Here is a 26,340-nt window from a genome sequence, read left to right as displayed (position 1 = left end):
AGTTTCTTCTGTCTCTACTTCTCCAGTGATGGGGTTATAGCAGCGGCTCTTGCCTGTGCTTGCCTTTTTGTATGGGTGCTGGGGATCCAAGCTCAGGTCCTCATGGTGACACAACAAACACTTTACCAACTGAGCCATCTCCCCAGCCCTTTAACTTTAAACATTAATTTCTCAAATTCTAATTTTGTTTCCCTAACTCTGATGCCTTGGTCGTCAAATTTTAACCAGTCTGCCCTTGCAACTAGTGCGCGCTGATCTTGTATGTTAACCCACAAATGCATGTTTGAGTAGGAGGAACACATTTGTGACATGTCTTCTATGTGAAGAACCCAGTAGTATTCTGGTTACCTGGGAGTGATGGTCTCAGCAGGGAAACTACTGCCTGGCATTTCTCTGACCACAGAATTGGAATTTGGACATCCGGGGTTTGGGACAGTTAGATAATCGTTCATCCTTCCTGCTTCCCTCTTTATATTTATAACTGTGTCCATTAGCCACTGGGAACACTTATGTATAGATACAGCTCTTGTAGTTGAATACAGAACTCTCTTTTAGAAGGGAAGCTATGATTCTTTATTGTTGTAAAGTTTGCTTGAATAGATGGCCTTCTCCTTTTCTGTAATATTTCATTTTGCTTGAGAGTGACCATAATAATGTACTTCTTTGTATGCCTGGATTGTTGGGCCAGATCTCATCATATTGTACCCAAATGTCACGAAATTCCCCACCACACTCAAACTGTGTCTTCAGTGAAGTGTCTTTGGGAGTCTCTTCACTCCCTGATGAATTAGCCGTCCAGGATTGTTTTCCACATGGTGCAGGCACATCACTTGAATTAGCAAAAGGTCCCACCAGCAGGTGCAGCTGATCTCAGCAATGCAGCCGAGGCTCGTGTTCCAGTGAGCTGCCAGATTCCTTTTCAAGTTTCCCCTCATTTTCGCAAGGTTAGAAACCATAGATTTAGCAATCGTTGGGGTCAGAGGGAAAAGGGAGAGACAATGAGCCTCATTCATCCTTAGGCACTCTAATGAGTCATGGGGACGGTCTCCTTTCCAGGTTAAAGCAGCGTCTCTGGCAGGCTGTAATTATCTGTGAGCCGAAACAAGAAGTTGATAGCAACACACAAAAGCATTTCAGGAATAGGTTCTGGAAGATGAATCACCCGAGTCGGTGTCCCGCTCAGCCCTTTTGCAAGGGGCTGTCTGGCTCCCTCTGCCTGGCTCCCTCTTGGTCATGTGACAGCTGTTTGCAGACCAAATGAAAGAAGCCATCATTCAGTGGCAGGAAACCTAATCCTGGGCAGGTGCAGCTTGAGGAACGACTCTGGGCCTGAAGGTCAGAGCCTTTGCAAAGCCCCGAGCTTTCGCAGATGGTGGCTGTGGGAGGAGCAGGATTTGATTCCCACAGCCCCATCTGCAGCCCCCAGACGGTCCTTCCCCAGGAGAGGGCTACCCTTTGTCCAGATATTGCTGAACTTTTGAACCCAAGTACACCACACAGCATTTAGATGGCTGTGTTCATGCCTTACCCTCAGATAAAGCAGCAGCAAATGCTAAGGAAACAGTAGCCAGACCCATTTTCCTTTTCCTGCAGCGATGTGAGGGAGCTAATTAGAAATCAGGGTGGCAGCAGCTTCCTCCCCTTGTATTTGGGGTCCCCCTTCCTAAAAGATACGTATAGACATGAACAAAAGCCGGATGCTGCCTTAGGTCTTCTCATCAAGTGCTCCTTGTCAGATGTGTCGGGAGTTTACAGACCACTTTTTCCCCCCTCGGATCCCGATGGGTGTTAGAACCCTGCCCCCTATTAAGTTGTATTTTCCAGTGTCTGAAACTGGCCCTCGAGAAGAAAACTGTGGCCGTTTTCTTTGCTCTCCATTACTGACGGCTGCTGAGAACTAAATCAGATGCCATGTGCACAGACTTGTGACATTTAAACTTTGGGTAAGTGGGAAACACTAATGCTGTCCCCATAAGAGGGTGGGGCAGTCCCCAATTGTGAGATAAAATATACAAATAGCCACACAGACAGCCTTAATAGAGAAATATGGAGAGAAAAGATAAGAATTGAGCACTGTCTCAGATAAAACCCAGTCTATTTAAAGGGAAGGTAGTGGTCGGGTCAGCTGTAGACTATGTGCTAAGCAATCTACTGCTTTGAATAGATCCCACTTCTTGTGGCTTGGAGATCAAAACTTAGAAATCCACAATTATACCACATAGATTCTCCCTGGTCTATATTTAGTATATAATCTCTACACTTTGGCTACATATGGTCCTGAGCTCCACTTAAGAGCTAAAAATGTATGTTGCCTCCCACTGTGTCCCAAATCAGAATGGTACGTAATTCAGTAGGCTTTACAAATCTTCCTTTGAGGAAGGAGGTGAGGATCAAGTCATTTACTGGCAGCCCCCCACCCTCACCCCTACCCCGTGAGCACCCTTGAAAGGAGCTCAATCTGTTCTAGTTGAACAAAGAAATGAAAAGAATGACGCCCCGGTAAGAATTCACACTCTCTCTTCCAACTTCAATAAACCATAATGTAGGGGTATCAGAAAGTTCTAGATTCACACTAGAAGTAAAAGCTCATCATGAAATAGACATGAGATGTTGAAAAGCGAGAATGGGCTTTGTGTCAGAGCTAGTAAAATGAAGATAGCAGAAAGTCCAGTGGTTTGCAGATCTGTTTGAGCCCGAGGGGTTGTGGTTTGAATTTGAACCGCCTTCATAGGCACTTGCTCCCAGTGGTGCCATCCTCTGTTTGGGAAGGCAGTAGAACCTATAGGAGGTAGAGCCTCACTGGAGGATGTGGGTCACTGGAAGTTGGCATGGAGGTTTGATAGTCCACTCCTACTTCCTGTTCACTTTTTTATTGGACTTCAGATGTAATGTGATCAGCTACATTCTTGAACTGTAAGCCAAAATATACCTTTCTTTCCTTAAGTTGTCCTTTGTTAGGTATTTTGTGATAGAAACGAGGAAGCTAATTAATATGAGAGTTCCCTTATAAACTCTCAATCATATAATTTTAAAAAATGATTTATTTACTTTTATGTTGTTTATATTGGTGTTTTGCTTGCATGTGTGTCTGTGTGAGGGTGTTGGATACCCTAGAACTGGAACTACCATGTAGGTGCTGGGAATTGAACCCAGGTCTTCTGGGAGAACAGCCATTGCTCTTAACTGCTGACCCATGCATGTCTCCAGTCCCTCAAACATATAATTTTGAAAAGCATCCATTTGCTGATTCCAATCTTTTGTGCCCAGTTGGGAAGGCTTAGCTTTGGCTGTAGGATAGAAATGCTGATGTTGAGACAGAGAGAGGTTGAGAAGGTGATAATGGAGGGTATGAACCAAAGAAGTGGTAGGGCTTTGCTAGTACAGAGCAAAGGAACCATGTGACAATTTGGAGGTCTTTTTTAATAGACTTATCAAACATTTATTGAGCCAGTGTGTTGAATCCTGTGTTGTGACAGGAGCGAAATCTGCTCAGGGTATGGGGACTCTTGAGCACAGTTCCCAGAAGAACCTGGTTGAGGTCTGGATCTCAGCTGGCTTTGAAGATGCCATCATGGGGTGATGGCATCTAAACTACTGTGCAGAAAGGGGCTAGGGTTTTTTTCCCATGAGTAATGAGACTGGAGGAGAGGTACGCAGGCTGCACGAATCTGAAGATTACACAGGTAGGCTGCAGAGTGAGAAAGCATGGGGTTTGAGGGATGGAGAAGTAGTGCCTTTAGCCCAGTGCTGGCCTTCTCCTTGATACATTTGTTAGTCTAAGACATCCAGAGCCCATGGTGTAGCCAATACTTTCCCCATCAAACGAGACAGTTAAGAATGTTGGATGTTCTACTTGGATTTTAGAGAAGTTGGGAGGCAGGAAGGCCATGCAGAGAGGCTGGAGTTGGGAGGCAGGAAGACTGATCACAGGGGCAGGAGTTGGGAGGTGGGAAGGCCAAGCACAGGGGCAGGAGTTGGGAGGCAGGAAATCCGAGCATAGTGAGCATAGCAGTAGGTGCCCAGTTTTATCTCCTATAGAGGACAAGCCCTCTGAGGGTGGGTGACAATTTTCAGAGGTGATTCCCATCCTGAGACAAGGAGTAGGAGCTCATAACTGATAACTCTTAAGTTAATTAAAAGGTGTTTACAATTTACCCAATTAAGTAGGATAATCAGTGTCTCTGAGAAGGTTTGGTGCATGTTTCCTTAGGTCTCCCTTGCCACACGCTCTCCCTCTGCTCTGTATCCGCACACCATTCTTTCTCCTTGGACCCCAGCCTCCTCTGATTATGTCAGTTACCATGGTTCTCGGAACCAAGTACTTTGTCTCCTCATAGATGAGGCTGTAGGACACAGGAACAGATGAGTTTTATACTGCAGTGAACCTAGCCTACTCCCTTTTGCACACTGTTGTGAAGATCCCACAGACTCAAGATGCAAGATGGACACATCCGTACGGCAGAGGTGCGCTTCTGGGAGTGATGTGTTTATTTTCACTTTTGGTTGGTTTGTATCTGCAGAATATTCATGAGGCAGACAAAGAACTCTTCCCCCTCCTTGAAGGATGCCAAATCCAGGTGGGAAGTAATGGTCTTGATGGATTTTAACACTTGTCAGTTCAGAACTGTTCAGGGAGAACAAATGAAAGAGATAGAATGGCTTGATTCTGTGCTATCATTCAGTAAGTCATCACAGACATTTCTTTCTTATTCTGTCTTTGAAGTTAAGTCTGGGAACTGGAGAGTAGACAGCCTTCCTGTACCAAACAGTGTTGAGCTTTGGGGACTTCATTGTTTGTTTGTTGATAATTCTGTTGTATAGCTCGCTTTTGTCTTTGATCACCCTCTCTTATGATGCTAATTTAGTCATGTTATGAGTTTTGTCTTTCCCATAAGCTTATAGTGGGTATTGGAAATTATTTTCTCTTTTCTCCTACTGGTTTTGTGTCTTACAGATAAACTAGTGTTTACCTATGCCCTGATAACTTGCATATCCCAGTCTACTCCATCTTTTTCTCAGAGGTTGTTAGTTTTCCTCATAAATTTGTTCAGACTTTAGAATGTTTCTTGTAAACTGGAATAGAATAAATTTTGTTAGTCCCCAATGCTGGGCTAACTACGCTCTTCTCTCAGCAAGCCTTTACTAGAGCTGCAAATTAATAGCTAAGTAATATCATCTTGGTGGAGCTGGTGGTCGGGTGTTAAAAATCCTCAGCCTAAACTGTTTTAAGTGACCTTAGGTACTTCAGAAGTCTCCATTTCCACAATAGCACTTGATATGGTAATTATATACCATTCTCTTGTGTTCATTAAAATATGAGCCCAAGGGCTCCTTTGGCAGTTTGTTCCCTTCTCATAGGTTGAAAGTAATAAAATTGATTTGCTTTAAAAAAAAAAAGCTGTAATTTGGTGTCTTCACTGATGCACAGAGCCCTCTGTCTATTCTTTCCCCTGCTAGGTAGCGAGTGAGTGGGTGATTCTTTGTTAATGAGGGGGTGTCCACTCTAAGAAGAGATCTAGGATATTTTAGAAGGTGCTATTGTATTAGTACTTTCAGATGTGCCCGTCTTCTTGGCTCCTGTAGTTAGCTCTATCTTCATGTTTCCATTTTTTTGCATTTGTTTGTAAAATGAGAATTCCCGACATCCTGGTGACATAGCTTCTTAAAAAGGGTTGTGGGGTGGGAGGAGAGGAGACTGGGGGAGATGCGTTCCTTTGGTAGAGTGCTTCCATAGCATGCACAAAGCTCTGGAGTCATTCCCTAGCACCCACAAAGCAGGCCCCCAGACACACCTCTGTAATTCCAGCATGCAGGAAGATCAGATGTTCAAAGTCAGTCTCAGCTACATTGTGTGTTCCAGACATGCCTTAGACACCTCCTCAAAATGTATTATACCCTCCTCAAAAATAAATAGGTAAATAAATGAACAATTGAATTCGAAAACAAATAAACAGAATAAGGGAAAAGCAACTTGAATTCTATGAAGAGATAAATGGATCAATGAATTGTAGTGTATATACATAATGGAATATTATGTGGCCTTAGGAAAGGCAGAAAAGTTCATTTCCTATGCACAATGTCCTATGAAATGAACCATACAGAAAAGGACAAATGGCGTGTGATTCCCATGTTAGGAAAAATGTAGAACAGGCAAATGCACAGATATAAAAGCAGGTTGGACTTTGCTTGGGAGTTGGAGTGAGAGAATGCAATATTAATACTGAATGTGTTCACATCATAAGATGAAAGAGTCTATCTTGGTTGGGGGTGGTGATGATAAAGCCTTCTGAAGGACCTCCATACCACTGTGGGGTGTATTAAAAGGGATTGTGATGGTAAACTTCATGTGCATTTTCACACAGTCAAAATAAAATACAAAAAGAAAAGCCAGGAGTGGTGGCATATGGGAGGCAGAAGGATCTCTGAGTTCAAGGCCCGCTGGTCTATATACAGAGCAAGTTCCAGGACAGACAGGACTATATAGAGGAAATCCTATCTCAAAAAATCACTACCACCACCAACAGCACCAACAACAACACCTACTTTTAAAAATTAATTTATTATTTGAGACATGGTTTCATGTAGCTCATGGTAGCCTTGAAGTCTCTATGGAGCTCAGTCTAGCCTTGAACCCCTTCTGCTTCCACCTCCAGAGGGCTGGGAGTACAAGTAAGCCCACCAGGCCTCACATCAAGGAAAAACTCTTGAGACCAGTTTTTGTTTGTTTGTTTGTTTGTTTGTTTTTTGTTTTTCGAGACAGGGTTTCTCTGTGGCTTTGGAGGCTGTCCTGGAACTTGCTTGGTAGTCCAGGCTGGTCTCGAACTCACAGAGATCTGCCTGCCTCTGCCTCCCGAGTGCTGGGATTAAAGGCGTGCGCCACCAACGCCCGGCTCTTGAGACCAGTTTTTAAACCTTCCAAATTTGAGGCTTAGTAGTTAGGAGGGCTTAGTGCTATAGCAGAGGGTTGGAATATGGATCCCTGCCCCCGTATCAAGTAGCTCATAAATGCTTGTAACTCCAGCTCTGAGGTATAGAATACCCCTTCTGGCCACTATGGGCACTTGCACAAGCAAATGTGTCTGTCTGTCTATCCACACATCTTAACCTCACAAGTTAGAATGTAAAACCAATTGGTTACTTTGGCTAATTATCAGTGTTTATATATGCAATAAAATTATAATCTGGCATATCATTATACCACAATTTAAATGAAATTAAGGTTATAAATCTTTATAATAAAGAAAATGAGTACATTTGACATCAGTACAAGAAACAAACTTTAAACCAAATCCAATTCTGTTTCTTCATTTTCTTCTTTTCTTTTGGTATTTTTATGGCAGGGTTTCTCTAAGTAACCTTCTATGTAGCCTTGGCTGTCCTATAACTCTCTCTGTAGTCCAGGCTGGCCTTTTGAACTCAGTGACCCACCTGAGATTAAAGATGCGCTCCATCACCTCCCAGTCAATTCTATTTCTTAATTTGTGGTGTTTGCATCTTCTGTTCAGGCATTTTTTAATTTGTCTCTAACATATGGTGCGGAAAATCCCTCTTACTGTTCTTTTCTTTGAATATGGAATTCTGGAGCACAAAAATTGATACATGTTTAAAAGCAAAGAAGAGTGAACTCAATGAAAGCCTTTTAAAGTTAATAGGAAATCTGGGGAATTTTTAAAAGGCATACTTTGCTTTACTGGACTAGGTGTGGCCTAGGATTCTGCATCCTGTTGTACTGGCCTGGACCCTGAGTTTAGAGATCCTGAAAACCTGTAGATGGCTCGGTGTCCTTCACTGATAATTCTGAGTTCATGGCTGAAGTGTTACTGATCTTGTTGTTGTGACAAAATATCTGTAAAGGTAGCATAAAGAAAAGGAAGGGGTTGTTTTAGCTCACAGTTGGAGGCATTTCCATCATGGCAGGGAGAAAAGGAGGCTGGTCACACTGCACTCACAGCCAGGATGCACAGAGTCATGAAGGCAGACACTGTGTCAGCTCTTCCTTTTATAGTCTGCAATCCCAACCCACAGAATGACGCCAGCCATGTTGAGGGTAGCCTTTTTCATTCAGATGCTTTATCTAGAAACTCCTAGAGATTTCTTTCTCAGGTGATTCTTGAATCTGTCAAGTTGATATCAGTGATAACCATCAAACTTATCGTTGCCAGCACTGCTCTGCTTGTTGGCACCCAGAATTTTGCAGGTGTTTGTCTTCTTATTCTTTTTGCTTATTCTGAAAACTTCTATTTGATCTTAGCAGGGTATTTCACTAGGACAAAAATGAGAGGAAGTGAGGTCTTGTCTTCCATAGAATGTCCAGGATCCTCTTTTCCATTTTCTGTGGCTCTCTGGTTATTCTTATTGGAAGTGGCTGACTTGGCAGAATTGTCAGCCTGAGTCAGCACTCCTATTCAGTAAATTTCAGGTGAGTTAAGTAGTTACTGAGTACTAAGTATGATATGGACATTGTGCATGTCTTCAGTGTGGATTCATGTGGCTGCTGCCTTAAGGATGCCAAGGTGTGTGAAGGCATTTGGGGCACTTTGATGCCATTCCTGACCAGGTATGGCCCTGCAGCACTATAGATGGGCAGTCTCCTTCCTGGTACCATCTGCCCCTGTCTAGACTCCGGCATCATCAACTTTAGTCTAATATTGCCCTCTTTTGTTCATTTTTCATGATTTTATACTTCTATGGCTTCAGTGATTGAAGTGGAAGGTCACTTTATAGTTCGCTGTTCCATGACAAATAACATGACTGTTTCTGCAAACAGTCTTTCCAAAATTGTGGCCACATTTAATCCGTTCTGATGTAGATGATGAGAGTATCATCACTACCACCATCATCATCTAAAAGTCATTATCATTTCCTAACTCCCAGAAAGTACTGTTATTAAACCTCACTCATGTCAGTGGCACTATTTATTATTATCATTATTATTACTATTGGAGAAAAAGAAATATACCTTTATTTCATGGTAAGAAGGTAGACTTTGAGTCTGTTTCCTTAGATACACCCATTCTACACCCTGGGTCTGTGGTATGGTGATTGTGATATTTTTGATCCCTGTGCTTAGTGTTTTGTTTGCCAGTTGACCTTAGACTATAGAGCTTTCCCAGGTGACCCTGCACTCCTTGTTTGTTGATGGAAATAAAGCATATCCCTGGTGTATAGGAAGTGTCAAACAGAAAGGCCGTTTGTTTAGTGAGAGGAATGTCCAGCAAGCTTCTGTTACTTCCCCACCAGAGCATGAGGCTCATCTGGGAAGCAGTGGAGGTGACAGCTGGTGTCTCATCACACTGTCAGCCTCACCTTTCTTCACCTCATTGTACTCAGCCCTGTGGTTTTCCCTAGTTGTCCCTGCCCACTGCCCACTAGGTTTAGGATGAGGTTTGTCTGTTGTACATATTTTTGGGCTAGTAAAAAGAAGTTGAAAAATTGCCAACCAATTCTCTAGGGCTAATCTAAAGTACTCCTGTTTCAATGTAACAATAACCTGAAGTTTACACCAAAGGTTCTATAAACACATCTCACTCCAGAAAAAAGTAATGGTGGCGAGAGGGGTAGATCTCTAGGGCTTGCTAGCCACACATGCACACACACACACACACACACATACACACACACACACACACACACGCGCGCGCGCGTGCACGCATAACACACTCTAGCACACAGACACACACAGACACACACATGCATACCCATATAGCACACACACATACACATATACCCCCCCTCTGATTTTGAGATCCAGGGTGATTCTGTCTAGACTAGAAGTGGTACTCTATTCCAAGGTACCTGCTTGCTGCTAATGAGAAACTCTTAAGAGTAGGGTTGGGCAACTATCCTCACTTCTCATGCCTCACTGTGCATGAGCCTGGGCTGTTGAACTTGGAGTCATATTTATATCCACGTCTGTGTCTGAGAGCATTTTAAGACAAGTGGCTACATGGAGCCTTCCGAGTTGCTCGTCTTTTTCCTATGAGATGATTCTTCCCTGTGCTGGAGGATCTTGTTCACACTGCAAAACAAGAATCTGCAGAAAATTAAGGGCACTTGAGTTATAATATTTCAGGGATATGATGATATTTCAAAGGGAAAATGCTAATTGTGGAGAGCGTTCTTTTCCCCAACACCTGGAGCTCCTTTTCCTGCTATCAACTCACTGCTGATTTTCACAAATTGGACTGTGAGTGGTTGGGGAGGGGGAGCCCAACAGGCAACCACCAGGAGGTTGGAGGAAAGTATCTGCCAGTGATTAGGAAAAGACAAGGGAGTTCCTCACCTACTTTCCTTCAATCATGAACCTTCTAGGGAGCTCTAGAGTGCATGGGTTTCCAGCATGGAAAAAATATCACCGACCCAGGTGAGTTGTAACACAGTTCCTTCTGGGGCCAGGAAAAATATCATTTGTAAAGTACTTTCCTTTCAAGGATGAGAACCTGAGTTCAGATCCCAGCACCCACACAAAAGTTGGCGTGGTGGTGTGGCTCAGTAAATCCAGTGGAAAGCAGAAACAGGCAGATTCTTGAAACTCACTGGCCAGTGAGCCTAACTCATTCAGCTCCAGGTTGATTGTGAGACCCTGTCTCAACAAAAGAGAGTACCTCCATGGGTGCTTGTACACACACACTCTCTCTCCTCTCTCTCTCTCTCTCTCTCTCTCTCTCTCTCTCTCTCTCTCTCTCTCTCTCTCTCTCTCTCTCTCTCTCTCACACACACACACACACACATACACACACACACACAACCTTCTGGGTCACTCTCTTTTATGTTGTACACGATATCATGAAAAAGTTCAAGGTAGCATTGCCTCGGTTTGGGATTCCTGCTGCCAGCACCCACAGACATGCCCCTTCTACCCAAGGGCACCCCACCCAGGCCTGGCGCAGTTATATGGTGTGAGCTGTTTTCTCTTCATGGCTTTTAATTTTGCCCCAGCCCTGCCAGTCTTTACTTGACATTTGCCTTGTGAAAATGGCTTCTGTGGAGCTAGCTATTGTTTCTTCTGTCATTTAAAAAAGAAAACAAACAAACCAATAACAGTAGCAGAGGACAATCAGCTGGGGAGAGGGAATCATGACTCCCACACAGGCAGAGGTCTGTCTCTGGGGTTCCTGGCCTCCTTTTTTCCCTTGCTCATTCTTCACTGTCAGTACAAGCGACTTATTTTCTGACACTGGTTCAGGGACCAAAACCACAAGCTTTGCAAATCTGCCATATTTCTGAGGCTTCTGTCCTGTGAACGTCCCCTTGATAGACCCAAGGCATTGTTACAATTCTTTCCCACTAAATCTACCCCAGTGCTCTGGTCTTGTGTGGGGTTGTAAACAGAATCTTTGAATTTGTAGTTAGGCAATCACTTCATAGGAGGGTAGCTTCAATAATTTTATTGAGCATTTACAGTTTACCCCATAATTCTCCTGTGTTTTTCAAATGTGGAGCATAAACAGTAGTGGTTATTAGTTACTTTTCTTATTGCTTTAATAAAAAAGGCTCACAAGAACAACTTAATTGGGAAGGAAGGGCTCACTGTGGCTCACAGTTTGAAGGTACAGTCCGCCATAGCAGGGAAGGTGTGGTGACAGTGGGATGGTTGATCACATGGGGACCACAGTCAGGAAGCAGAGAGAGATGAAAGCTGGTGTTTCACCTTTTCTTTTCTATATAGTCTGGGACCCTTGCCCATGGGATGGTGCTACCTGTATCCAGGCTGGATTTTCTCACTTGTTAAGCCTCTCCGAAAATACCCCACAAACACACCCCAGATCGTTGTGTGCAGGCTGATTCTAAATCCTCTCAAGCCTGCAGTCAAGATTAATCACCACAGAGCAGTTTGTGAATTTCTGTGTCATCCTTGCACAGGGGCTCTGATACTCTTGTCTGTGCTGCTCCATGTTATTGTGAATGCTGTTTCTAGTCTTCATGCCTGAGTGTTGTGAAATCAGGGGGAATATGGATTATCAAAACTCTTTGAATGCATATATATTTAATTCTGAAGAATTTCTGGTAATTCACTTCTAACCGTGTATTTCTATCATTCCCTACCAGATACTGTATTTGTTATTTTCCTAACTGCTCTGACAAAAATGCACAACAAAACAACTTAAGGAAGAAAGGGGTCTATTTAGCCTTATGGTTTCAGGGGATAGAATCTATCATGGCAAGGAAGTGGTGGTGGTAGGAGCAGGAGGATGGCTGACCACGTTGTGTCTGTATTCAAGAAGCAGAAGGCTCTGAGTGCGCATCTTCATCTTAATGTCTTCTTTTTATGCACGAGGGAATCATAGCTCATGCCTGTTGGCTTCCTCTAGAGTAGGTCTTCCTATCTAAAACTAAACTAGAAACTCACTTCCAGACATGCTGACATTTATCTCCAATATGATTCCAGTCCCTGTCAAGTTGACAGTTAGCATTAATCATCACATGCCCATGTGCTTGGACACCACCTCATGTCACTTCTGTCTATTTTCATCTGAAGTACAGTAAAGTGTAGAAGAGCTAACACTTTGAACAAATGACTTGCGCCCCCCCCCCAATATAATTGTTCTGAGTTTAGTGTTGCGAATGCACAAATCTTATGCAGCACACAGGGGTAAGTATATTGTTTCTTTAGCTTCAAGTTTTGGGTAAGACAAATATGACTTTAAAACATTAGCACAAGGTAGCGAGTGAAGGCTGGGGACAGACTTTAATACTTGGGTCATGTGCTTAGTTGGGAATGTTTATGAAATGAATTGAAAATCTTACTTTACAAACCAAATTGCTATAAGAATGGATATCTAAAGATTATATCATATTTATTCCCCCTGTTTTCTAATATTAATATGAATAAGAGCAACCATAATAAAAAGAAAATTTTTAGGCCACTAAAAGAGTCATTATGCTACATATTATCAATGTAGTTCTTGGTTGTATTTCAGACAGTTCCCAGGTGGAATTGTCATATCATGTGTCAAAAGCATGCATAGGATAGTTCCATTGATTGACCCACTATTATTGGAGCTCAAAGCCCCTCCTATGTCCCTGGTAGCTTCTGGGCAATAGTGGAAGAGAGTACCCAGTTGATATGAAAGTTGTACAAGTGAATCTTCTCAGTCACCTGGTAGACCTATCATGGGCAGATGCAGATTATCTTATTTTATAGGTAGTGTAGTGTGCCGCATTACCAGATCACAGTTCTATAAGCTAGCTGTTGAGGAATATATTAGTATATACCTGTAGTCCCATCACTTGGGAGGTGGAGGCATGAGGGGCAGGAGTTCAATGTCATCCTTAGCTACTTAGTGAGTTTGAGGCCAGCCTAGGCTCTGAGAGACACCCTGCCCATAAACAAGCAAAGCAACTCACAGCTATGCCTTTTCAAGCTTGTGATAAAAAACTTGGAAATTGTCTCCAAAATTGAGAGCAGCTAGTTATATAACTATGTGGTGATTTGTGTCAATGTTGATGTGTTGAATCTAGAATTACCAGGGTGGGGGGCACTTTGGCTGTGCCTCTTAGAGGAGTATCTTGATTGCATAATTGAGATGGGAAGATCTGTCCACTCTGGATAGCATCATTCCTTGACTGGGATCCAGGACAATATAAAGACTCATTGCTCTCTCTTCCTTATTGTGGATATGATGCGAACAACTCCCTCAAACTTCTGCCTCGGTGACTTCCCCTATAACAATAGATTGTACTATAAGAAGAAATAAAATTCTTCCCCTTAAGTAGCTTTTCTCAGGATATTTTATCACAGCAATAGAGAATGAAACCAAGACAAACTCTTCATGTTATTAAAGGCTTTTGTCAATTAGCCCATTAATTTCACTTATAAGCTGGCTTTGGTCCTCCAGCGTTTCCTCAAAAATATAACTTTAGCCATAATTTAAATGTTCTTTTTTATTTGAAACCACTGTGCCATTTTCAAAGGTCATGACCCTTTGTATTGAGTTTGATGTGAAGATATTCTCTGCTGTAGTGTGGGTACTTCCTGAGGCATCTTTTTGTTTATTTGAGTTGGTAGTCCAGTTTAGAGGTCAGGTTTGAATGTTCATTTCCCCAATGCTGAACAAATTATCAAATTTTCTGGAGCTTTATTTTCTTTAGGTGGGGGAATGGGTGTAATAATAGCTGTCTCACAGTGGTACACAGTCAGGTCATTATATAAGAGTTTAGATATTTTTCCCAGGCTTGCTATGCAAAATACAAAATGTTTAGTGGATGTGAGTGTAGCTTTGTGTTAGAGCATTTGCCTCGCTTGCTCAAGACCCTGGGTTTAATCTTGGGCAACACAAAAAACAGAAGCCCCAAACAAATACCTTCCTATCAATGTGTTAACCTCTTTTCTTGTGGATGTGTTATAGTTTGGATCTGTAATGCCTCTCAGCGGACCATTGTTAAGAGCCTGTTCCCAAGTCTGGCATTACTGTTAGAAGCTAAGAAGAGGCGTTGCACTTTTGGATCCCAAAAGATCTGCCACACTTTTGGGTGGTAAGCCATGATCTAGGTGTTTTTGTAGTAGGAAGGTAGGTCATGCCTCTCAAGGCAGCTAGAGTTTTAACTGCTTGGCTGTTGCTTTCACTCTGAAGCCACAAGTAAGTTGATGAATGTGCCTGTATCCTACCTACATCAAAGAAAAAAATGAACTTAACATGTAAGGTTACTTGCCAACAGTGGTTGAAGAAGCACCTTTGTGGTCAAGGCTGTCATGCCATGTGTCACTATATTACAGGAAATCTGTATCTTCTGCTTCTTATCAACCAGCTACCTGTATCTCTTGCCTGCTCTGACTAGTAGAGATGCCAAGATCTCCACATGCCAGTCCTTATCTTATAACCATGAGTGGGAGTATCCTTTGAGATATCGAAAAGTGTCTGAGAAATTCTTCAACATCATATATATCCTCTCCATCTGTCTCAGTCTGTTTCTGTTGCTGTAACAAAATAGCTCAGCTGGACCAATTTATAACCCACAGAAATTTTTCACTATTGGACTCTGCGAAGTCCAGGATCAAGGTACTAGAAGATGCAACATCTAGTTTTACTACTTCCAAAATGACATTTTGGGTGTTGGATAGATGGCTCAACCCTTGCTGCTCTTCTAGAGAACCTGAGTTCAGTTTCCAGCACCCACACAGGGTAGCTCACAATGCTGTAGTTCTGGTTCCTAGGGAATCTGTCTCCCTCTTTTGATCTCCAGTGGCATGCACATGCACATACCCCATTGTTCCCCACGCACACATAATTAAAAACAAATCTGTAAAATACAAACCAAAATGATGTGCTGTTACTCTTGACCTTTTGGGGTGGAAAGCACAAGACACAGGAGTGATAGAATGCTGGTTTCTCCATGGAAGAAGATATAGAAGAGGAAGGCAGCTTTCCAATGCTTAATCATAAATTCATGAATGTCGAGCCCCTACGGCCTCATCTGCTCCTCGAGGGGCCCACTAATTAAACACTCCTTTCCTTCTAGGGTAGGGCTTTGACACACACAGTTTGGAGGACCCATGTTTTCAAACTCTATGGCTACCTCTCTTTGCTTCAGGACTCTCTGCTGCTCCGTAAGACTCCTCAGTTTGCTTTTAAAGATGACTAATACTCTATTGCTGGGTTCTAGAACAAATGACTCAAGTGCTTTTTGGTGCTTTCTCCTATCTTCCTAGTTCCCTTGCTGTCTGTGGACAAAGCAGGAAAGGTGAGTCCTTTCCCAGGGGTTTTTTAGCTTCATGGACCCCAAGGTATTAAGGCCTTGTCTTACTCATCTTCCCTACCATTGGTTTCACTGGACTTTTAATTAAAGGACAAGAGTGTGAGCTATGGAGGATAAATTGCTGGGTGGCAGAGGACAATGTCAACTGGAGGCAAAGGCAAAGATAGAGACCTGGTTTCAAGTGCCTACTATTTTCTAGTTGGGAGGCCTTTGACAAGTATGCTATTTTAAGCTTCAATTTCCTCATCTTTGATACAGGTAGCATATCTTATCTTACCTTGGGGTCCACTGGGGAAATTAAAGGGGATATGATATACCTTATAACCCTACAAGATGAAAAACGAGTAACTGTCTGCTAAGTGCCATAGGAGAGTTAACACAGTGGAGTAAAGATCACATAGGGTTGAAAATGAGATACCCTGATTTGAGTCTCAAATGTGGCCTTTTTAGCTGTGAGACTTGCAATAAATGACTCAGTCTCTTAAATTTACTTTCAGCATTTGTAAACCAAGCAAATTGTGAGAGAAATGTGCTGATGTATTGTTATACTAAAAATGACCATGGGCAGTGCAATGCTGTTATTATCTTCTAAAATGGTTTGCTGCAGTGATTTGAAGAAATAGTTGTTGGGTGTATCTAAAAATACCACACTGTTATAATCCTGGGAAATTAAGAGAGCCTTTCCTGGAATCCAATTTGTAACTAATGGAAAGTGGGGGCTCGTTTGGGAATCTCCACATCACAGAACAGTACTGGGCATTTCTTCAGCTTCCACTCAAGCAATTAAGCTATCTCTCTTTTCCACTCCATGATCTTGAGATAAAGGAAAGGTTCTTCATCTTGTTTCTCCTCTTATTCAGCTAATATTTTGGCTATCAGGATTCTTTTCAGTGCTTTGGTATCTGAATGCTTGCCCCTTTAAAAGGGAGATAAATATACTTTAGGCCATAAGTTGATGTTTCCTCTGTGGCTTTTTACCTTATCTTTTGAGACAAGATCTGTCATTTTTCTGAACCTGGAGCTTAACAGTTTGGTTAGACTGAGCAGCCAGGAAGTTCCATGGATCCTCCTGTCTCTTCCCACCCAGTGCTAGGGACATACCACGGCATCTGACCTTTTCCATGGGTGGTGGGCTCAGAATGGAGGTCTTCATTCCTGCATAGCAGGTACTTTACCATTTGAGCTATCCTCTGAGATATAGAATAATCTTTATAAATAACAGAAACAGAATTTTACTAGTGAAACTTTATGGAATATAATAGCAAAAGTTAGAGCATCCAAACCAGAAATTAGAGAAACAACAAAAATTTCATTTGGGGATGCAGTTCTGGGGAATCACACTAATAGTTATGCACAGGCTAGTCAGGCTCCTTACCAACTGAGCATATACTCTGATGCCCAAATTTGCAATTTTAACAAGTGGGCAGTATCATCTTAATATCTTATAGGCAAATGAACAGTCATCTCCTAAATAAGGATACAAAAGATTTGATGGGAATAGATAATAACTGGAATTGAGGGTTGTGTTGTATTTTGTATAATCCTGAGACTTTTTTTAAAAACTGTATGAGGCTTATTTCCATGAGTGTGTCATTCTGTTGCTCCCATGTCTGGATAAGCTGTCTAATCTATACTGTTGAATTTGCTGTGATTTAGACTCTTTCTGTTGTCTTATAATAAATGCTCAGAGCTCCAGATCAAGAGAAGACCTGAGAAACATTCCTGGCTTATGAGGGCAGTCATGAACATTTGGTAGGGTCTTTCCTGCAGAACTTAGAGAAAAAAAGCAAATCTGGCAGCTGTGCTACAAGTGATCCTCTCTTGCATCCACACCCTGCTTTTCAGTCTATACAGAATGATGGGAAAAAGGAAAAGAGGAGAAAGGCTCATCACTCAGTTTCGTATACAAAGTTGGAGGGAAATTCCAAGACTCACCCATAAGAATGGAATGTCTGCAAGAAGGCAAGCTTAGCACTGGCTTTCTTGGTTGCTGGTCTGCTGAGGCAGACCTGCCAGCCTGTCTCTAGGTTGGAAGACAGCAACCTAACAGAGAGAGGAAAGACAGGAAAAGAGACTTTGGAATTTTGAGTGGACCAGTTTTTATCCCCTGTGTGTAGGTTGGCAAGGACAATCAAGTTTACTCAACAGTGTGCTATGGTAAATAGTGGGGGGGGGGGGTCCTGAGCTGTGCTGTCTGCGTTGTTCCTAAGAGGTTTTGGTAATGGGGAACTCTTCCATTAGGGGAGTCATGGTTTGAACAAAATCAAAGTAGAATTTGAGAATGAAATTTAAGTTGATCTAGAGTATAATTTCTAAAAATGACCCCTCCAATTATGGGATCTACCCAAGGTGTCATTAAAGATAGGAAAGGAGTTTACAAATAGCAGTTTGTCCACTCAAAAGAGAGTGAAGTCAAACCATTCCTGCTAATTGTCTGCTGAGACGGTAGCACTGAACATTTTCACAGATTTCTCTTCTCTGTGTCACGATGACATCAAAGATTCATGCTTCCATCCATATCAGGCTGGAAGCATTTCAGATACATAATCAGCATCTGGAAATTGTGTCAGCATTAGGTTTTGTAGATCTATTCACAAGGTGGGCATTGTGAATTGTATGTGAGAAGAAAAGATTCTCCAGGCTGCTAGGGTCTGGCCTCTTTGTACACAAATGGAAATGTTTTCACTTTGTGAATGGCGTTTCCAGTGTGTAAAGGCACATAAAAGACCGACAAAATAATACCAAGGTGTGTACTTAACTGGTGAGTTGAAGGAGACTCCCTACTTCTTATTTGCTTAATGAAGACTCTGAACATCATACCATACCAAGTCAACACGGTGTCATAAAAAAGCTACTTCACTGGGGGATGAATGGATACAAAACATTTCTCTTAATGTTTTCCCGAGAGTTGGTGAAGGAATTGAGAGGTGGATGCAGGATGTCATCTTTCAGCACCCTGGGTTTTTATCGTGCATATAATCCCCCTTTTTCCCCCCTGTCCTTGTTGAGATTTTAAAAGGGGGATTATGGCTTTAGTGAAAGAGTTGGTAGTTGAGGCATGCCACACAAACCTGTTAAATCTCAGGGGCTTGAGATTTCCTGACTGCCTTTAAGTTTCAGGAGCAGATCGATTTTAGGGAACACTAGGAATCAGGTTTGTGGTGAAAGTGCAGCTGTGGGGTTGTTAACTTTTGAAGCTGATGGGGGAAGTTGCCGTGGGTTTAGATACTAAAGCAGTGAGGAGGTAACAGTTCTGTGCAGGCCCTTGCCGTAATCATCTTTTGCAGGACCAAGTGCATCTCCAGACTGAAACTCAATTTTCCACCAAGTGCATTTTCTGAGTTTTGATAAAATCCAGGAACCCTCTTCATAGAGCGTAAGATATTTGTGCCCAGATTGCTAGGACTGTGATCTTATCTTGGCCAAATGCCCACTTTCTTTGGAGTTTTTCTTTCTTTTCTTCTTCTTTTTTTTTAATACTGATTTGATTTCAATTGTATAGAGTTAGGGATTGAAAAAGAAGTTTCCTAGGCTTTCTTAATTTACAATCTCACCAATGGGCAGGGAAAACTGAATTGAACGTAGAATCATGTACCTCGGGTTTGAGGTAGGAAGGCAGAGAGAAGAGCTGTGTTTATTTGTGCATCATCCTGACAGGAAATTCAAACCCAAGCACAGGCAGAATGAGATAAAGGAAAAGAAGGGCCAGGAGGAGTGGAGAGAGGGCATCCTAGGGCAGTTTCCACCCACTCAAGAGATTAAAGGACTGCATGGCACGGCTGGAACAGCAGCAGGCCACACCTCAGGCTCTGTGCAGACTGATGTTTTTATTGCTTAACAAGTATTGAGTCACCTCATTAAATGCCATCCCTAATATAGAGACGGACTTATTTCTTGCCCTTAAGCTACCAGAGCCTGCGAGGGAGGTAGAGCATAGCACACACACAGGTACCTACACCACAGTGGAATGGGATTCGACCAAATGGCTTGCCAGGTGGAATAAAGTTGTCTTGCTGGGAGTTCTCTGCCAGAGGGTACATTCTGAAGAGAACTTCAAGCTGTGATGCAACTTCCTCACACCTGTGCAGTGTGTGTGCTTCTGTAGCACTCCTCCTCCATCAGTGTGAGACTCGGCTCCATGTAGCTAAGGCTAGCCTCAAACTCCCCATTTAGCCAAGGATAGCCTCAGACTCCTCATATAACTGAGACTGATCTTGAGTTTCTGATCTTTCTGCCAAGGGATTATAGACATGTACAATTCTTTTTCTTGAATGACAAGGTCTCACACGGTAGCAGAGGCTAGAACTCACTATATAGCTCAAATTGGCACTTGGAGAAAGCTCACTTAGCCTCCTGAGTTCAGATAAGAGCCTCTGTGTTCAGTTAAATAATTGTGATTTCTTCACTGAGGGTGTGGGGGGGTTGTTGTACTAGGGATTAAACCCAGAGTTTAAGCATGGCAGATAAACACTTTACCACTGAACTACATCCACCCTCAGGCTCCCCCACCCCCATCTCCCTGTGTGTGTTCACCTCTCTGTTTCTGTCTCTGTCTCCAGAGTCTAGTTTTATAGTCCATACTGGCCTTAAACTCAACATAATCCTCCTGCCTCAGCCTCAAGACCATTGCGATCATAGATTACAAGTGTGCGACCCCATGCCTAGCTTTTTTTTTTAGTTTAGAAAATTGGTTGAATTTGTGTTTTGACAGTTTCATACATGTATACAGTGTGTTTTGTTTACTCTTATCCTACTCCCCCTTTCTTTCTCCTTCCTCCCTTTCTTACATAAATGTCTCTTAGTTGTTTTTTGTGGCCCTGTGATTTTTAGTCTTGTCAGTGTGACCTTGACTTCGGAACTATGCTTTGGAGCCTGACAGTTCATCATTTTGTATACAACTGAAGGCAATAGCTGCTCCTTCCCCAGAATCCCGGCTGCCTTTAGCTAAGCAGGGAGGGGAAGGGCTCCACAAGCCCCTCCCCATTCTTGCTTGGCTAGGCCCAGTGCTACATGCCTGGCTTTTAAAACTTTTAAAAAGCTCCCCTCTGCTTTTCCTTTTAAAGTTGATGCTTTTGGAGTGCTTGTAAGAATAGTGCTACCCTGACAAGTCCCTCCTGAAGCCCCTGAATGCACTACTCACTAAAATATCTTGGAGGCTGTTCTAGCAGACAGGGAGGTGGGGCACAGAAATAGCATTAAATTCCTCTTTCCATGTCAGTTAGAACTCTGTGGTAGAAGAGAAGCGAGCATCTGCTCTCTACTTTCCAGATGAGGAGCCTTAGTCCCTGGGAGAGAATGATTTGCCCTTTCCCGGGGGATGAGCCGGCAGACGCAGCACAGAAACCTAGGGCTTTGAGATCCAGCCCAGTGCCTTTCCGGAATGCCACACAGCTTCGCTGCGTATCTGGAGATCTGGGGGGGGGGTGAGCTGGGAGGGGTGACTTCAGAATACCCGTGCAGATGTGAATTGTTGCCCCAACTGAATTAACTCATCATGTCAGTCTGAGTCCCAAGCCTGCTTCCATCGCGAGTGGTAAATCATCAGCCCTTGCGGTCTGAGAATCGGGTGCCTGGGGGAGATCTTTACCACCCAGGGTTGGTTTTGCTGTTGAAGCTCTGTGCACAGTTCTCTGCTCCAGCTTGTTTGGAGTCTTTCCCCCTTTGAGGCAGGGACTGAAGGGCTGCAGCCCAGTGGGAAAGCCTACTGCTCTAAGCTGGGTCTGGTGTGAGCCCTGAGGGAGGGGTTCATGTTGACTCAGTTGGTTTTCTTCCCTTATAAGAACACGGCACTGGCCTACAAAGTGAGTTTCAGGCCAGCCAGGGCTGTGCAGTGACACAGCATCTCAAAAAGATAAAACCTAACAAGAGCCAGGTAGACAGCTAAGTGGGTAAAGTGCTTGTCTTGCAAGCATGAGGATCTGAGTTCAGTTCCCGGAACCCAAGCATTGTGCTAAGTCCTATAATCCCAATGCCAGAAAGGCATTATGTTCACCGTCTGGCCAGCCAGCTTGGATTCCTCAGTTAAGTTCTAACCTGTTGAGAGACCCTGCCTCAGCAAAACCAGGTTGACCTCTGACCTCTGGCCACATATGGATACTCACATAGACAGACAGACAGAAAGACACGCACTCATGAATGTGCACACGTGAAAAACTGCCACACCACGAGAGGGACTCCTTTGCGTTTTCTCTGAGCAAGAACTTCTCTTCAACTGGCTTGTGTTTCTGTGTTTAAGGTCATGGCCACTCTTGCTTTATGGTTGATGGGTTGGTGTATTTTATCAGTAAAGGGGCCGAACATCAATTCTATAACTATGGAATGTGGAAAGAGACTTTCATGGCCTCCAGCCCGGTGCAGTCTCCATGAATAGGAAATAGTGTTTTAAGTGGTGGGGGCGGGGTACCTTCCCAGGGCCTTAATCTAGAACTATCAAGATTAAGGTAGTTAGTGGGGTTTAGGCTTCCAATGTGAAGTTCTGGAAACTGCTTCTCTTGTGAAGCATGCCAGATTCCCCCATGTCAGTCTAGCCATTTTTTTGCACTCTGAATGTTCATAGAGAAGTGGTGTCCCATTTCCTGGAATCGTGTCTTAGCTTTCTTTACCCAAGGCCATGCCAAGTACACTGGCCTTGCTTTTCAGTCCTAGCGTCTGGTTTTCTAAAGGTTTTTTGTGTTGATGACTAGAGTGGGGCTTCCCGAGGCCTTTTACTTCAGGAATTGGGTGGTTTTCCATTTCTTCTTTTTCTCCACACACTTAGAGGGTCCTCATTTCCTGTTGTGAAGGCCTTGCTGTTCCGTTGGCTTTGTTGCCTGTAAGAGATAGGGGCAAGTGGAATTGTAAACTCTTTGCCACACTTTCTCCCATTTCCCTGAGGACTGGTATCACTGGAGAGCCTGGGACGCGGAGGACTGAGCTTCCTTCAGCAGTGGAAGTTGAGTTTCTGTCTACACCTCCCTCTCCACCCCACGGCACTCTTTCTGTCCCAGGCCATTGGCTCCTTTTCTGTTGGTTTCTCAAATACATTATAATATTAATTACTTCATGCATATTTGAAATTTGAAAAAAAACCCATATTTCTGTATGTTAGTCTGGAAACCTAATCCCTGTTTAAGAAATTGTTTCAATGAGAGTAAATGAGGAACATTCCTTAGGAATGTGAACCATCTGTAGGTTTAGGTGAGTAAACGCACGCTTTGTTTCTGAGGCTTTGAAGTTTATCTCCACTTCATTTTAGAGTCTGGAGTGGTGACATGTAGTTTGAAGATAGCAGAAGGGCACAGAGCATACTCTTTTCTGGTACCACATCTTAGCTGCTACTTCCATACTTCTAAGATCTGCATTGTCCCTGTACCGCATCGTGCCTTATTTTGGTGAGTGTCTGTCTGGGGAATCTGAGAGCGTCCTCGTCTTCTGCTAATACCGGTTTCAGGACCCGGCATATGGCTGGGGACTTGCTTTTCAAGTACTCTACAGTTTTCTCATTTTAGAATGCTTTTTGGCTGACTTCACTAAATACTGCAGTCCCAAGAAGAGCTCTATGGTTGAAGATCTGGTATTGATTATCATTAATTCTTCCCTTTATGACTTTGCCACTTAAATACACATTTAGAAACAAACCAAATAAACATTAAATGGAATAACTGGGTTTTTAACTTGGGTGGTCCAGTTAGTCTCAACATGTGCTTAGCTTTGAAAGGTCATTATAAAAACACTCCATTTAACTACCCCATTAAATGATTGCAATACTAAAAATTTAAAATGTATGAGTTCAGATATTTAAAGAAAGAACCACGGGCTATTTTTAATGCTTTACTGTATAAATTAGCAGAAAACATAAGGTCTATTTGCTTAGTCTGTGTATTTCAGTTTGGTTGACAGGACGGATTGATTGGTGGTTAATGGTGTGGCTTTGATCAAGTCACTCAGCTCTGCCTTTGGATGTCTTCTGTGAAAAGGACGATATTGTGCTTCCTTCCCAGGATTCCTTTCATTTCTGTAAAGCTAGAACTGGGGGACTCTGTAAGTTTAAAGGTGACATTTAAAAAAAGTAGACGAGGCTGGAGAAACCTACCATTTATCTAGCACTAGCAACGGAGAGGGCATGTTCTAGAATGGTGTCAGGTTCTGATATCACATGGTCCCTAACCACCCTTAAAGAGTTAGTCATGGAACTAGGATGATTGGTCAGTATGTGAAGTGCTTGCCATACAAGCAGGAGGCTCTGTGTTCACTCTCCTGCACTCATACAGGAGAAAACTGGGCAAGGCTGGCACAGCTGTTCTCCCTGTGCTGGGGAAATGAAGACAGGAGGATACTTGGAGTTTGCTGGCCAGCCAGGCTAGCCTACCCAGAAAGCTCCAGGTCCCATTGAGAAACCCTGTCTCAAAAGCAAAGTGAACTGTTCCTGAGGAGTAATACTTGATGATGACTTCTTTCTTTCTTTCTTTCTTTCTTTCTTTCTTTCTTTCTTTCTTTCTTTCTGTCTGTCTGTCTGTCTGTCTGTCTGTCTGTCTGTCTGTCTGTCTGCCTGCCTGCCTGTCCGTCTGCCCGCCCGCCCACCCTCCCGCTTATCCGTCCGTCCGTCCGTCCGTCCGTCCGTCTCTCACCATGTACACACACATATACACACAAACATCTTTGCTGCTCTATTTATCAAATTACTTCTACGCTTACAAAAATAGACGAGCCATCTGGAAACAACATTTTCTTTATATGGGTGGAGATGATGTCTCAGCACCTTAACTGTATTGTCATGCAGGGTACGATGCAGCTGTACTAATGCCAGCTCTGAAACAGCCAATTACAATCATTTCGGATCCCCCCCCCCCCGGGGGGTATTTGGTGTTTTTTTTTTTAGATGGTGTGTTAGAAGTCAAAGTTTCTAGATAAATCTTTAGCCACTATGGCATCGTGTAACTGCCCAGTACCGAGAGAGGACCTTAACCTATTTGGCCTTGCTTCTGTTTCCTTAACCTTTGTTCTTGTAATAGAGCTATCCTTTCTAGATCTGAGTGTCCCTACAGTGTCATAAAAGTTTCTTTATGTAATTTCTCATCCTAAATTGCTTTCACTGAGGGCTCATGGATGGTTTCCTTGAGTGAAAATTAGGGATTAAATGATGATCCCATAAAACCATGTTAGAGAGGGTAGTTACATTGAAAATCAATATATTAGATACTTAAAAAAGTTGGCACTTGTGTGTTTCTTGAGTCAGACCATCCAGTTGCTCACCTGAATCCAAGCTTGGGACAAGCCATTCCAATTTGTCAGAGATAGCCCTTGGGCCCAAAAGTGACCAGTTTTGGTTCCTTTGATCAGTTGTATGCATTTTCTAACATCAGCATTTCATCAGAAGCCAAAGAGTATCTGAGAACTTGCGCTCTCAGCATCTTCCTCTCCTTTTCTCTCTTAAACAAGATAAGACAATCAGACATATTTCCAAGACAGGGTTGCTCTGTGCAGCCCTTGCTGCTCTGGAGCAGAGAGCTCTGCCTGCCTCTGCCTCTCAAGTGCTGGGACTAAAAGGCATGCACTACTGCCACCTGGCTAACAATCAGGCATTTTGTCACTGTCTCTTGCAAGCAACTCTTCTTTAAGAAAAACTACAGTGGTAAGGAATTGGGAACTTTTCTACCTTATTATCCTAAGTGACTGAGAAATCGGATTCCTTTCTTCTTACACAGCACGTGGCATATGATGAGTGGTGTTTTTTTTTTGTTTGTTTGTTTGTTTGTTTTTGTTTTTACTCCTGGTTTGGGGTCTGACAGCCCGGTTAGGAGTTTCCCTTTAAAAGGCAAATAGTATCTAAGAGGTCAGGAAAATGTCTTATTTCTACATATGTGTATTCTATATGTAGAATATATACAGTGTGTGTGTGTGTGTGTGTTTAGTTTTAGAGATGAGAGTTTTACTTTCTTTATTAAAAGGTTGTGTCTGTCTGTCTCTCATTGTCTGGATCAAACTTAAGACCCTGACCATGCTGAACTCACAATGACACTAAGCTATAAATCTGTCCCTAATTCATGTTTTAATATTTACACTTTGTAGTAGTTGATAAGGAATTAACTCTTGAACTCTAACTTTTAGTAATAAGGTGATGAAGTCTAACCAAATGCTTAAAAAAAAAAAAGAACTTTGCAAATCTCAAGATCTCTCTGTGCCCTTTGGGACAATGAGGTGCTCTCAGTGGGAGAGACTGCCACCTTGCAGGGTGATGCTCTGTTTTCTCGCTCCAAGGGGTTGGACTGCTTGAGAAATGGGCTTGGTTCCATCTCCACTTGAACTTGCTTGTACAGATTTTTTTTTCCCCTATGAGTCCTAAAGTCATGTTTTTGTTATTTTGCTGTCCTCTTGTCTTGGACATGATATTTTTTAAGTGTTCTCAAGGATTTCTCATTCTGCCCTCTAGGCATCCTAGCTTTTGGTTAGAATGCTTGCTCCATCTCCAGTGGGGCTGCTGTTAGGGACCTAGTTCTGGGGCTGGAGAGATGGCACAGAGATCAAGAGCAGTCACTCCTCTTCCACAGGACTTGACCTTGGGTCCCAACACCCACGTTGACTGGCTCACAACTGCCTGTAACTTCAGGTTCAGGAGATCTGATGCCCTATTCTGGTCTCTCTGAGCACTTGCATTCCTGTGCACAC

General features: G+C 42.9%; 2 long non-coding RNA genes across 9 annotated transcripts in view; one reads left to right on the top strand and one right to left on the bottom strand.

The window, feature by feature from the left end:
• The window catches only part of LOC110340244, a 395,612-nt gene that overhangs the window by 158,649 nt on the left and 210,623 nt on the right, over window positions 1-26,340 (top strand). For 7 of the 8 annotated variants that reach the window (XR_005880819.1, XR_005880822.1, XR_005880818.1 and 4 more), the window contains exon 1: window positions 4,355-4,464. The exons of the other annotated variant lie outside the window; for it this stretch is intronic. This is a non-coding gene — a long non-coding RNA (uncharacterized LOC110340244). Of the gene's footprint in view, window positions 1-4,354; window positions 4,465-26,340 lie in introns of those variants that run through there. 8 annotated transcript variants of the gene reach the window in all.
• Window positions 3,624-4,278, bottom strand: LOC121143584. Its single transcript, XR_005880823.1, has 2 exons — window positions 4,156-4,278; window positions 3,624-3,688 (listed from the first exon to the last, which is right to left on the bottom strand). It is a non-coding gene; the product is annotated as an uncharacterized LOC121143584 (long non-coding RNA).

The sequence above is a fragment of the Mesocricetus auratus genome, unplaced genomic scaffold, assembly GCF_017639785.1.
Source record: "Mesocricetus auratus isolate SY011 unplaced genomic scaffold, BCM_Maur_2.0 Super-Scaffold_100013, whole genome shotgun sequence".
Taxonomy (NCBI): domain Eukaryota; kingdom Metazoa; phylum Chordata; class Mammalia; order Rodentia; family Cricetidae; genus Mesocricetus; species Mesocricetus auratus.
The sequence above is the reverse complement of the archived record's forward strand: the minus strand, read 5'-3'. Positions and strand labels throughout refer to the sequence as shown.